This window comes from Podarcis cretensis (assembly GCF_951804945.1).
Source record: "Podarcis cretensis genome assembly, chromosome: 11".
NCBI classification, from domain to species: Eukaryota; Metazoa; Chordata; class Lepidosauria; order Squamata; family Lacertidae; genus Podarcis; species Podarcis cretensis.
The window spans coordinates 46,427,180-46,441,443 of record NC_137180.1 but is presented as its reverse complement, the minus strand read 5'-3'; the positions used below and the strand labels follow the sequence as shown (position 1 = coordinate 46,441,443).

The 14,264-nt window shown below is 43.6% G+C and overlaps 1 protein-coding gene across 6 annotated transcripts in view; it reads left to right on the top strand.

Moving 5' to 3' along the window:
* The first annotated feature begins 254 nt into the window (after window positions 1–254).
* NIM1K (NIM1 serine/threonine protein kinase) overlaps window positions 255–14,264 on the top strand; it is a 34,243-nt gene continuing 20,233 nt past the window's right edge. Inside the window, exon 1 of one of the 6 annotated variants that reach the window (XM_079994992.1) lies at window positions 255–295. The gene's annotated coding sequence lies outside the window, so the exon portion shown is untranslated. The other 5 variants (XM_079994991.1, XM_079994990.1, XM_079994993.1 and 2 more) reach the window with 5 other exon arrangements.

Here is a 14,264-nt window from a genome sequence, read left to right as displayed (position 1 = left end):
TAATGGGGGGGACCAATTTAAAATACAGCTTAAAATGCAATTTAAAATGCAGCCTCATTTTAAAAGTAGCCCATAGATCAAAGCCCTAAGGGAAGGGAAACATAGGGGTCTGACTGAGTCCAAACCAAAGGCCAGGCGGAACAGCTCTGTCTTGCAGGCCCTGTGGAAGGATATCAAGTCCCGCAGGATCCTAGTCTCTTGTGACAGAGCATTCCCCCATGTAAGGCTTCTGTTCTAAGTATTCCTGGTTGGAACTTAACTCTTCTCACACTCCATAGGACTGACTTCAGAGAAGGTAAGTTAAGGATGGGGCTGTTACTGCGAAATACATTTTAACAAGTCTTAAAAATGGTCTTAATGGTCTTCCCAATACCTTTTTTCCACTGATGTCATCACTACAGTGATGGCTGTATGTCTAGAACCAAATACTCAAAGCTGGAGGTCGGTAACTGGAAATCTGCTCTGGAAAAAGATGGGAAGATAACGCAGAAGACACCGGAATGGAACAGGGAGGCAATGATATCTGAATTTTCTATTTTTAAAGTATGTGAACTTGGGGGAGTTCCAATGACTTGGTAGCATTGCAAACTGTATAACGAAGTGTACAAAATTAATGACAGGCTGTATCAAGTGCTGGATCTACAGTATAAGGAAAGGTGGTGTTTACACTTAAGTAGGCTAGAGGGCAGTACTGCGTGTTTTCAAGGAGGATCAGGAGCGACCTGTAAGCAAAGAAGTAGCTGCCTGTTGTACAAATCCAACATACTACCATTTTGGCTAGCTTTTTTTGTGTGGGGGGGTGTTGCTTTGCAGTACATCTTGGCTGCTGATTCCTTCCTGTTTACACATATTGGTTCATGGACAACAGTTTTCTTCCACACCTGGAAAGAAATGATATGCCATTGTGTGTGATAATGTACTGGCAGCCACTGCTCAGTGCTCTCATTGGGAAGAAGAGTACAAGCTAGAAGCACAAGGAAACGATGTACAGAATGTTGTTGCCGTTTTTCTTTTAATGACTGGGTTTACTTGCCATGATGTGAATTGCATTCTTTTGCCCCCTGCTGTTTCCTGCATTCAGATATGTTTAGAAACAATGTGTGCTTAGCAAGGGGTAGAAGTGGGAATGACAACACATATCATGAGTGGTGATCCCTCTTTCAAGCCACCCTCAGTTTTTAAAACTTCGTCTCCATCCGATTTGTGCAAGGTACTACCTGGTAGCTTAGTATCGCATCTGTACAGCAATTCTTTCTTAGGAAAGAATATTGTGTGTGGAGCTGTCCATGGTTTCTAGGAACAGTGATTCCTTGAATAGTAAGCAGAGTAGACACTTCAGCATCCACAGTGGGTTTGAACCTACCCAGGGACTGTATATTTTAAGGCAGTGACATCTCTGCCTATATATATATATATATATATTGTATTGCCCCACCTTGAGCGGGGGGTGGGGCGGTGAGGGCATTGCTGCTCCCAGTTTTCCAGCTTGCCTCTTTTCTCCCTTCACCCAGCTTAACAATACTAGTTGTTGTTTGTTGTTGTTGTTGTTAATAGATTTCGTGTACTTCTAATTGCTTTTTTAAATGAATGGTTCCCCCCACCCCCAATGTGGCATTTCTTGTTTTTATATGTGAGCTGCCTCCATCCCCTTCAGAGGTGAACAGGCGTGGTAATTAAAGCAAAGTATTATTATTAATAGCAATAATATCAATAACGAGGCAGGCAGAAACCCAACAGGTGAATCCTTTTCGCAGCCACGCTGTTGCGAACGCGCTGCTATAGAAACCAGCCCAAGGCGCGCGGCCGGCCACGCCCTCCCTCCCTGCGAGCCGATTGGTTCTCCCGTCGGCTCTCCCTCCCCCTTCCTGGGGCTCCCTCCGTTCTGCCCGCTCTCCCACGCCGCCGCCCCGCCTTTCCCCTCGGCCATGCGCGCACGCGCCTTCTCTCTTTGGCTTTCCCGGCGGCGGAGCAAGAGCCTTTCATTGGCTCCCGCGCGGCGGCTGCAATGAACCCCCTGCGGCGCGCGGCTGCCCGCCTGCTCCTCCTGGCTCCACCTGCCCGGCAGGTAAGAGGCGGGAAGGGCGCTGCGCGAAACCTCCAGAGCTCAGCAGGGCTTACCTGCAAGGAAGGGGACGCCGGCGGCATGCTGAGGGATGGAATGGAGCGGGAAGGACCGTGGGTGGAAGGTCCCGGGTTCAACCCCCGGCGTCTCCAGGTAGGATTTGGGGGCGGAGGGTGTCCCCTGCCTGCAACTGTGGATGGAGAGCAGCTGCAATGAGTCCTGGGTTCAAATCCCCACTCAGCCACCATGAAGCCCGTGGGTGACCTCAGTCCCGCCTACCTCACAGGGCTGTTGGGAGGAGAGCAAGGGGAGGGGGGGGGACCATAAACGCCACCTTGAGCTCCTTGGAGGAGACGTAAAAGGCAATACTGTGCAATACTGAATGGGCACATAAGGCAGCTTCCTCTCTCTGTCCTACACACCTGCAAATATTTGGGATGAAGGGCTCCAAAATTAGGAACCCCGAGGTACTGTATGCACACTTGAAATAATGGACTTTGTGGTCCGCCTACAATGCGTTCTATTTAAGTTGCTTTGGGCAGCTGTGATGCATCTTGCAAATTAACTGTGGAAGCAATCATGGGGATCAAGAACAGGTGGTGAACTGGGTGTTTGTGTGTACACATCTATACTTGCTGACTGAAGTGGATTCTAGTCTACAAAAGCTTTGCCGTAATCCATTCCTTGCTGTTCTTTCTCTCTCCTGGTGGTTACGGCACATAGTTTTATTATGCGGTGGATATGCAGCGTGTTCCCAGGACCATGTCACCCAGACAGAAACTCAGTTTTGCCTTGGTGCATATGTCATCTCTTTTGTTAGTTCTGCATCTTAATGTGGCAAATGTGATCTGCTCCGGGTAGTAGTTGTTACGAACCAGCTAAGGGTTGGCTATGGACATGCATCCTGCGACCCTGGCTCAATCAGGTTAGCTCACTATCACTACTTATACATGAGTGGGTATCTATGCCATCCCTTCAGCACAAGATTGTTTTGGACAATACTGTTGTGCATTCAGGAAACCTGTTGTGCATAGAATTGAGGACTGTATCTGTGTGGTGTATCTGTTTAACTTTCAAACACCTCAAAGTAAACACATCAACACATTATATTTTTAGGGCTATGTTGTTGTTGTTGTTGTTGTTTTAAAAAACACATTAGAACCTGTTGGATGAAGAGGAGGATGCACCTATGGTATTATTTTTTTGTACTGCCTCTATTATGATTCCACTGGCAGACCTGCTCCTCTAGGACTTCAATAGTCATCCATTTGGCCTCTGTGAGAATAGAGTTCACACTAGAGGGGCCACTGGACTGACCCTGTAGGTTCTTCTTAAGTTCTTATTCAAACCTGTCTCTCCCTTCTAGAGTTTACCATCGTGGGAAAAACTTCTCGTTATTATTTTTAATGGCTACAATTTTACAGCATGTGTTTTTACAGCTTAATGAACCTGGGCTCCCTTTGTTACACATGTACCCAATGAAAGCAACAAACGCACAATAATAAATTTCATTGGATTGACTTTGCTGGAAACATGTCCTGGGTGTTGTTGCTGTACTGGAAGCAGATATCTTCTGAGAGGATTAATAGGATGCAATTTCTATTTGTTGTCCTGACAACCATGACTCCACATCCCCGTTTGTTCATCCACGCAGGTTAATCTAATTTCAGGATTAGCTCATCAGTATCAAGCCGCAGCGGGGAAAACATCTGGGATCGATGCCATGGGATTAATTAAAAGGAGTAACACGCTCATATAGGGCTATTATACTCTGTAATCCAGGGAAGTATTAGCAATGGACTTTCAGTGTCCTCAAACTGTGTTTTGGGTATTAATAGGATTCCTTTGAAGCTTATCGGGGGGTGGGGGGGTCAGTATTTGTGTACTTTCTTTGTTTGATACACCACTCTTTTTAAAATCATCATAATCCCAGAGCAGCCTACATAATGAAACATTAAAATAGGATAAAAAACCATAATGTTATAAAAGTTGGGTGTCACCCCCACTCTCTGCCGAGATTCCAGGCACCCGCCCAGGGGCTCTGCTCGTTTGGAGAATTGAAGGCAAGTTAGCAAAGCTTACAGAGAAGCTCAGAGACAATGGCAGTGAGAAATTTAAAAAAGGTTAGGAAACATTTATTGTATATGTACAAAAATATGGTATACAAATAGAAACATTTGCAAGTGTTAAATAATGAGCCTAACATAGGCAATTTGAAATATTAATGTATGATGGTAGTTTGTTAAATATTGATAATATAAGAAAAATAAGAAAAAGAGGTTTTAGATAAGAAACCATACTTATTAAGAAAAACAAGAAAACATACTTATTTAATGAACCAGAAAAGGAGAAGGAGGGAAGTCAGGAAGCTAAAGAGAACCTCCAAAATATGTTTATATATACTGAAAATGTGTCATGATTAAGGTTTATTTATATTCTGTTTTATTTTTTGCTTTATTTTCCTTTTATTCCCCCCCCAAAAAATTGTATTATCTCTATGGAGAATACTTGGTGAAGTTAAAATTGTAAAATCAATAAAGATTATTTAATAATAATAAAAGATCAAAGATGTGGCAGAGACCATCATAGCTTTAAGAAATATGATTTATTCACATATTCTTCCCTCCCTGTGTGTGTGTGTGTAAGCACATGCACACACACCAAACACAAGGAATCTCATTCTGTAACTACCTAAAATTTCTCAGTTTGTGGGAACGGCAGCAGAAACCAGAGGTTTCTTTGCCTCTCAAGCACAGCAGAGTTGGGTAGCTTTGGACAGTCGGCTTCTCCTGTCAGAGGCAATATGCCTCTGGGTGGTACTGCTTGCTAGGAATCACAACTATGTGTATATGCTGTAGGGGGTACTGTTGTGCTCAGGTTCTGCTTGCAAGCATCTGGTTGACCACTGTGAGAACAGAATACTGGGCTAGATGGGCCTTTGGCCTGATTCAGTAGAATATTCTTATGTTCTTAGCTTTGTCCCTTTTGCCAAGTGCACGATGCAGATCTTAACCGCAGTTGCACATGAAGACCCTGCATGTGACTTTGCTGCATCTGAAGCAGCCTCCCAGTTTGGGGCAGCGAGGCAACTTCTTTCATTGCATTCAGCAGACTATGAATAAACTCCCCCCTGCCCCAGGGGGAACATGGAGTTGTAGAGGCTCATAAATGCCTATGACGGGAAAGTTAGCGCTATAGGGCTGATGGATTTGTGTGTCTCGTTCCCCTTTGTTCTCTCTTGAATAATATGGACTCAGGATGAGGCAGACAGCTAATCTCTGGAGCATTAAGTAATTGCTCTCAGAACTGCGCCTTTTGCTGCTGTGCCCACATGTGAAAAAACAGTGCCGGGTTGTGGGAATTCTGTAAGGGTTATGGGAACTTTTTAAAGCAGCTCTTTCAAACCGAGGACCCTTTGCTTGTAATCTCACAGAGGAGCCCAAACCTCGTAACTGAGGGGTAGGCAATTTGCATCTTAATGGGCTCGGTGCATGCCTGTAGCATTATACTTGAAGTTGTTGCCTCCTTCTCCTGCACGGCCACCCCGCAACGCACTCCAGATCAATGGGGCAGAATCTAATAAGGGGCTATAAGGCCAGTGAGAGCCCAGCTTCTTTTCTCTCACACACAGTGTGGATTCAGCAGCAGCTTACAAATGACTGCTTCTCCACCACCTCCTCTCCGTTTCTTGCTCCTTCTCTCTCTGGAACTCAGGACACCGTACTGGAGGTTGCCAAGCACCCTTTCGTTTTGGGAACCAGTGCTGCTGCACCCAATCCTGCTTAGCTTCAGAAATGTCACAAAGCAGGGTGCAATTCCAAGGGGGTAGTTTGAACATACGCAGCTGGTGTGCTTTGTTTTGCGGCCACAAGGCAACTGGCGCAGTTTGATAAAATGCACCCTATTTTAGGCCACCCCTGCTTCCCATCACTCCCTCCGCTGCACCTGATGGTGCAGCTACTGCCAAGTCGCATGTTAAACATGTCCTGTGGGAGCGCCTGGGGTTCTCTTATCCAGTTCCCTCCTCTGTATCTAGCCTCAGTTCTGGAGCCGTATTCAAGGGTTATAGAAACGGGAAAATTCCATTCACAAGGAGGCAGAGGAGGAATAGTTTATGGGGAAAGTGTGCTAGCCTTGGGTTGAAGAGTAGTGAGCATGTGAACTGGGCAGCCAACTTCTTCTTGCTTGGGCTCCTTGCACGATGTAGGGACCCTAATCTTCCGCAGCTTCTACCTTGCATGTGCAGCCACCATGAGTTCAGGAGGGTCTCTGCTTCAGACAGTGGTCCTCCAACTTGAGGAGGAGGGGGTGGAGGAGAAAGGGGGCTGGATTTAGCACACTCTGCTCCACAACAACCCCTCTTTTTCCGCGTGTAGCTCCCAAATTTCTACCATGCCCAAATATGGCTTGATTGATCATGCCATCTGTAAGCTTTATTCAGGTTCCTGAGACTTTTTGAAATATTGGGTGATGAAAGAATTCTCCTGGTCTTCAGGTAAGACTGGTGTGTGGCACAATGGGCCTAGCAGTCCCCATTTGCCACTTTTCTAATTTCCCCTCTGCTATGTTTTAGATCAGGGGTCGGCAATGTGCAGCCCATGGGCTGGATGCAGCCCACAAAGACAGTTTTACCGACCCACGAGCCGCCCCCCAAACCGAGCTGTCAGCTCAGTGAATCCCCCACACGCTGCACTATACCGGCTATGGGGTTGCGGCACTCATCTTGCTTTCAGGCCAAGAGAGCCGGTGTTTGTCCACAGACAGCTTTCTGGGTCATGTGGCCAGCATGACTAAACTGCTTCTGGTGCAACAGAATACCATGACGGAAGCCAGAGTGCATGAAAATGCCGTTTACCTTCCTGCCACAGTGTTACCTATTTATCTACTAGCATTGGTGTGCTTTTCAAACTGCTAGGTTTGCAGGAGCTGGGACAAAGTGATGGGGAGCTCACCCCATCACATGAATTCGAAGTGCCGACCTTCCGATCGGCAAGCCCAAGAGGCTCAGTGGTTTAGACCGCAGCGCCACCCGCATCCCTCTAATTAATTAATGCCCTTTGTAAGAGTAATTAATACCCTCTGAAATATGGCTTGCCTGATATGGAAAGTGCATGGATTTAAAATCCAAGTCAGTGGAGGATGGAGTGACATGCAGAACTGTCAATTTCACAAATACAGTGCAATACCACTAAGAAGATGTTAAGCTAGTTTTATAAAAAACATAAATATCCACAAGGATTGTGTCTTTGTAGTAATAGTTCTGCACAGCAGCCTTCTCCAGCTGTTTTTGTGCTCCAGGTGTTTTGGACTATAACTCCCACGAAGTTGCCATCGCTAAAGTTGCATAGTTGCCAAGGTGAAACAGGGGATATCTGCACCAGCTCACTGCAACAACTCTTAACTTTAAAACTTTTTGTTTGGGTTTCTTGTCTTGTAGAACATTGTGGGACGTTGGGACAAAAGACATCATGGCTTTGCAGGTCGGAGCGAAACAATACAAACTTAAAGCTTTTGCAGATGACCTAGTCTTGACCCTGCAGGAGCCAGAATCTAGTACGAAAAGAGTGTTACAATTGATTCAAGACTTTGGTCGGGTGGCGGGATTTAAATTAAACAAACAGAAAACTAAGGTGCTGGGAAAAAAATTGACAGATACAGAGTCAGAACGGTTTCAGAGAGAGACAGAACTAACTGTGGTTAAAAAAGTAAAGTACCTAGGGGTAAACATAACAGCAAAAAATCTGAGTCTTTTTATGAAAAATGTTGGTCTGAAATTAAAAGAGACTTAGACAGTTGGACAAAATTGAAACTTTCCTTGTTAGGCCGAATTGCTGCTATTAAGATGAATGTATTGCCAAAAATGTTGTTTTTGTTTCAAACACTACAGATTGTGGACAAGACGGAGTGCTTCTGGAAGTGGCAGAGAGACATCTCTAAGTTTGTCTGGCAGGGCAAAAAGCCCAGAATTAAGTTTAAGATATTAACTGATGCGAAAGAAAGAGGGGGCTTTGCCCTGCCAGACCTAAAGTTGTACTATGAGGCCGCAGCTTTCTGCTGGCTAAAAGACTGGCTACTTCTCGAGGACACTGACGTTCTGGATCTGGAAGGTTTTAACAATGCTTTTGGTTGGCATGCATACTTATGGTATGATAAGGTTAAGATCAGTAAGGCCTTTAAGAATCATATTGTCAGAAAAGCAGTGTTTAATGTCTGGACAAAATATAAAGACTTATTGGAAAATAAAACTCCAAGGTGGCTTTCACCGCTGGAAGCTAAGGCCCGAAAAAGACCCAATATGGAGGCCAAATGGCCAAAATATTGGGAAATACTAGAAAAAGATGGAGACAATTGGAAATTGCAGAATTTGGAGAAAATGAAGGATAAAGTGCGAGACTGGTTACACTACGCTCAGATTAAAGAAGTTTTTAAAAATGACAAAAAGTTAGGGTTCCAGGTGGAGAAATCGAAGTTGGAAACAGAACTGTTAGAGCCTAAGACTAAGGTACTCTCAAGAATGTATAACTTGCTGTTAAAATGGAATACACAAGACGAAATGGTTAAATCGGCTATGATAAAGTGGGCACAGGACATTGGGCACAACATTATGTTTGAGGACTGGGAAAGGTTGTGGACCATTGGGTTGAAAATGCTTTGAAGGAAAATGTAATGAAAATGATATATAGATGGTACATGACCCCAGTTAAACTTGCCAAAATATACCATTTGTCTGATAATAAATGTTGGAAATGTAAAGAAAATGAAGGAACATTCTTTCACCTCTGGTGGACTTGCCCTAGAGTGAAGGCTTTCTGGGAAATGATATATAATGAGCTGAAAAAGGTATTTAAGTATACCTTCACTAAGAAACCAGAGGCCTTCCTTTTGGGTATTGTCGGCCAGAAGGTGTTAAGGAAGGACCGAACATTTTTTATGTATGCAACAACAGCAGCAAGGATACTTATCGCTAAGCACTGGAAAACCCAAGATCTACCCACACTGGAAGAGTGGCAGATGCAGCTGATAGACTATATGGAACTAGCTGAGATGACCGGCAGAATCCGAGACCTGGGAGAAGAGAAAGTTGAAGAAGACTGGAAGAAATTTAAGATTTATTTAAAAAAGCATTGTAATTTGGTTGAATGTTAAGAAGGATGCTAGATCATAAATAATTGAGCACCACTAAACTAGATGGAATTAGGATGACAAGTGAGATTGAGGAAAAAACATAAACCTTTGGGAGAAATATTAGATTATATTTTAAATGAATGGGATACAAGAATGTAAACAAGATGATAAATTGCGGGTAAGAATTGACAATGATGCAAGTGGGAGCGGGAGACGTGAGGGAGTCCAATGAAGCTAAGAAAATATGTTATGATATATGTTTCATTGTTTTTTATTTCTGCATTTATGTTTAAAAACTTTAATAAATATATATATATATATAAAAAACAAAAGACATCATGGCTTTGACAGCAGAGGTAACCAGATAGATGTTCTGGCATACTGCTCAAGTGGGAAAATATTGGTTCTCGAAATGTTCCTGTGGATTGATGATAAGCCATGTACTTTAAAGGCTGTGCCAGAAGTTAAGAGGCTTGGTTATGTCTGCAGGCAGGTGAAGAAGAAGAAAATGGCCCCAATTCTGAATCCCGCATTTACAAATCTTAACAAACGTTGACCTTTGGAGTATGAATACCACGTGATGATTTTAAAAATGGATAAGATGGAATAGCAATACATCTTGACTCTAAAGATAGCATTTAAAAATAACAAGAGCCAGAACGACGTAACTTGAACAGCAGTAAGATCTCAAAGGGCTTAATGAGAAAGCATGGTTTTTCAGTGCTGCCAGAACACAAGCAAAGAGAGGGAGATAATCTAATCTCTCAGGGGCAAATAAGTTCCATGAATGTAATAGGAGGCTTTGTTCAATAAAAGGCACTCTTTGCATGTTGCTGCCAAACACACCTTTAAAAGCTGATATTGAAAGATAGGCGGGTTCACATGGGGGAAGATGGTTCTTCAGTATCTTGGCCGCAAGCTGTTTAGGCCTTTAAAGGTAATTAACAGCACTATGTGTATAAACTTTTTTTTTTTTTTAAAGTATTGCAGGGAGGATCCAGGAAAACACAAGCCAGTTTATTAAACATCTGTTCTGGGTGAATTGGTGGGCTCATTTATTAAACGCAACACTAAATGAAGCACACTGAAGAACAAGCCTTGCTGCAGAGGAATCGGCATGTCTTTTGCAAAAGAAAGTCCTGCCTCCTCAACCTTAACTGTTCTTGGGGTGTGTTGATAAGTACATGCGTAGGAATGGTCCAGTCAGGGCTGGATTTACATATAGGCTGAGTGGGTTGCACCCCATGGCCTCCTAGTCTAGGGAGTCCTTGGCCTCCTGCCATTTTTTAATTTTTTTTTAAATACAAGCAGATTTTACTGTCTGGGCCCAGTTGCTTAGTAACAGTAAAGAAGTACGAGGTTTTGTTTTCATGATCAAATGCTATTAAATTTGGACCTCCCCAGGTCTCCTAGTCGAGGGCCTTCCGTTGTTTTAATCCAAGCCTGAGTAAATTTAGCAGTCAAGGAGTAGGCAGATTAGTAACTGGTTAAAGAAGAGGAAGCAGGGAGCCAGTAGCAGAAAGCCAGGATTTTGTTTTTGTTTGGAGCTCCTTTCCAACTTGTATATTTTTCTTCATCCTTTATACTGATTCCCATTCTATCTCACACTCAGTTTTCCTTCACCTTCCTTAAAGAGGTAGGTGGAAAGTACCTTCCTGGGTAGTATAAGGTTGTCTTTATTAAAAGCAATGAAATGTACCTGTCAGCAAGGGCTCTCTTGTACTGTATGATAAATATAAGCTACATTTCCATTCATGAATTGTTTTTTGTCGGCTTCTGTTGTTATTTGAGATGTTCTGCTGAGTTTTTAAAAAGCTATATAAACAAATTGTAAGGACGTGGTCACGCTGCAATTTGTCTTGCTGCTGATAGGCAGCCTGGGCAGGCAAGCAGGCAGAGCAAGTGAGCGGGCACAGCATGGACCAGGTGAGCTGCAGAGGAATAGGCAGGGCAGGCTGGGGCAGCTCCCCAGCAATGGTCCTACTCTACTACCACTGCCTGCCTCACATCAACGCTGCTGTTTTGGCCTCAGCAGTGTTGGAGGCCAAGGAAGGAAGCCACTGCAAAGCAGGAAGGCTGCTGGGGAGCTGTCCTACTCTCTTCTTCATGTTCCTCTAGAGCTCACCTATGCCATGGTTTGGGATATCTGTAAGGGGAGGAGGGGTGGTACCCGCTGCTCAACTTATATTTAAAGTGCGCTGCAATGTTGTTAATGTTTTCCCACAAAATCACGGAAACAGAATTGTGGAGGTGGAAGGAACCCTAAGGTTCTTCAAACTCCTGTAATGCAGCAATCAGCTAGGGGTGGTTTGTGTCTATGTTTTATTTTTATTTTTTTAAATAATATTTATTTCGTGTCTATGTTTTAGGAGGCACTGAGTGGGGAAGCAATTTATTATTAGAACTGAATAAATGTGTTTACTAAATGGGATTGTCTTCACTGAGTTTTCGCACAAGGTTTTCCCCTCTGAGGTCTTGAGGTCCCTAAATATCCGAGACTACTAGACAGCTGCTTAGCCTGCCTCCTGGTATATCCAGCCCTCCTGCTGCTTCCCTATAATATTTGGAGGCTACCAAACAGGTGTCATTACTTGTGGCAGGCTGATATGGGAACAGCATTAAGCAAATCCAGGGTGGATTAGTCAGTGAATGAAATGCCAGAAGTACTGTATTAACATGGATGTAAAAATAGCTTTGGCTATTTCAGAGCTTCGGTTGCTCTGTATTAGCTTGCAGGCTCCGTTCCACGTTAGAGGCTGCCTGTCACTCTGATAATTTGGAACTCTGGGGGGCAGAGGATTCTGACTTGCTTTTTACAGAGGCTCCAAACATTTTTCATTTTGGATCAAATCTGTTTCTGGGTACAGAGAAATATAGTGAGTGCTTCACTCAGGATGCAGATTGGCGGACATTGACAGGTAAATGGAATGGGAATAGTGAGCTGTAGCTGGTGTGGATTAGGGCAGAGTTTGGGTATGTTCCTGTGTGTTCAGTGGATTCGATGAACAGAGAAGCTATTAATTTCTCATACCTTAATAGTGAATGATTTAGTGCCATTAACAGGTACATTTATTTATGTTATATCAAAAGCTTGTTTAATTTCACAGAAGCAATTAACTTCAGAGGTTTTTATCTCTTTAATTTCTGTGTGTGCAGTGGATGCGATGGAACGTAAGCAGAAAGAAAAGTGGTGCGTTTCTCAGACGCTAAATAATGAATGTTGACATTTTTAAATGCTGTTATTAAATCATGATAGGGTTAGGGTCTGCTCAGGATAACCTGTTTCTTGAGCACTCATCCTGGTTTGCTTTTGCAAAGCTCACATGGAGGTTAAATTATATCTGGTTTTTAGTGAGCATGCATTCAGATTTGTTTTCAGAGTGGTTATGCAACAATGAGCATTCATCCCAATTTGCCTGCTTCCCATTAATCATTCATCCATCCCACAGTTTTTGGTACATTTCATCACCACATTCCAAGCCGCAAAAGCTCTGCTTTTTAATAAGTGGCTTTGTTGCATTAGGATGTACAAACCTAAGGTTCTGATATGCACTTTAATGTCTCCAGCAAAATAGTGACAATCTGGAAGCACTGTTTGCATTGGATTAAAAATCTGCTTAATTTCACAGGAGAAATGGACCTCAGTGGCTTTTATCTCTTTCTTGCATTTGAGATTGCAATTGGACACCCAGGAAGAGATGCAACCCACCCTTTTTTAAGGCTCGGAGGTCCAAATTTGCCAACGTAGCGCATTCTTGGCTTTCGCAATAGTACCTTATTTTAGGCTGTTTCAAATGCCCACGTGCTGCATTTTGGGGAAGAAGGCCCACCCATTGCATCATGTGGAACAGTGTGAGACTGGGAGACGGGATCTTTTCACCTTTGTTCATTATCCCATTGAGCGTATTTAGGCACCAGGTTCAGAAGATCATGGTTCACCAGTCTTTTTATGGGAGGCTTGTGGATCTGCTTGCTCTTGGATTTTGGTCTCTTAATTGCTCTTCATTTTTGTGGTTGCTGCTGGCTATTTTCTTAGGTTTTTCTTTGGATCTTATCTTAATAATAATAATAAGTAATAAACGTTTATTGTCATTACACGACCTGTGTGCAGTGAAATTAAACGAGCCCCCCCGCCCCCATACACTTGCAGTAGTGCTGGGTTGGTTTTATTTTGATTTGTTAGCCACCCAGATGATCCCATTTGAGACGGAAGACTATAGGATACTAAACAAATGCTATGGTTGACAGCTCACTCCCATATAAGGACCAAGTGGTGGTGCTGGGGAGCCTTCTGACCTTGGGTAAGATCAACGTAATGCCATGCATTAGCTCAGTCAGCTATTTTTTCCCCTCTTTCCCATCCCTCTTTTGGCTTGAACACCCAACTGTATGAAAAGTTCTGTGCAATTTGCAAGCTTTCATCTTTTTACTTGGCTCATAGAAAAGGTATCGTCTTGCCCGTTAAATCACCTGGGGTATATTTTTTTATATTATGGTAAGTGGAGAAGAAAGATACCCCTCTACATATGGCAAATAACCCAGCAGATTGTAAGGGGAGGAGGTCATATCTGTCTCGTCCCTGGCCATGGAGGGAATTGCTGATCAAAAAGGCTGCTGATTTCTTTTCATTTCTTCCACCAGTAAGCAGCCAGGAAAGTTTCTTCTGACCTGTTGGGAGCTTCTTTGTTTTGCCCAGCTGTTTTCTCCCGTGATCTTTGGCTGAACTAAACATCCCATAGACTTTGGAGTGCTGAGGCTTCCCAATGCCCCGCTTCCAGCTATCTCCAGCCACCCAGAATGGCTGGGGCAACCCAGTCAGATGGGCGGGGTGTAAATCATCATCATCATATGGGTTGTCCAGGGCTTATTAGGCTCCCTATTATGACATTGGTGTGACATCAGAGCAGTTGAGTCGATGGGAGCCACATAGAGTGACAGTGACACATCAACAGACCATAGGCCCCAGCAGAGCTGAAATCTCTGAAAAAGCATTTTGACAGGTTTAATGGTTGCATTTGCAAGAGCACGAGCAAAGAAGGAAGGTAGCGAACTACTTCAGAGAGTGTTATTGTTGAAG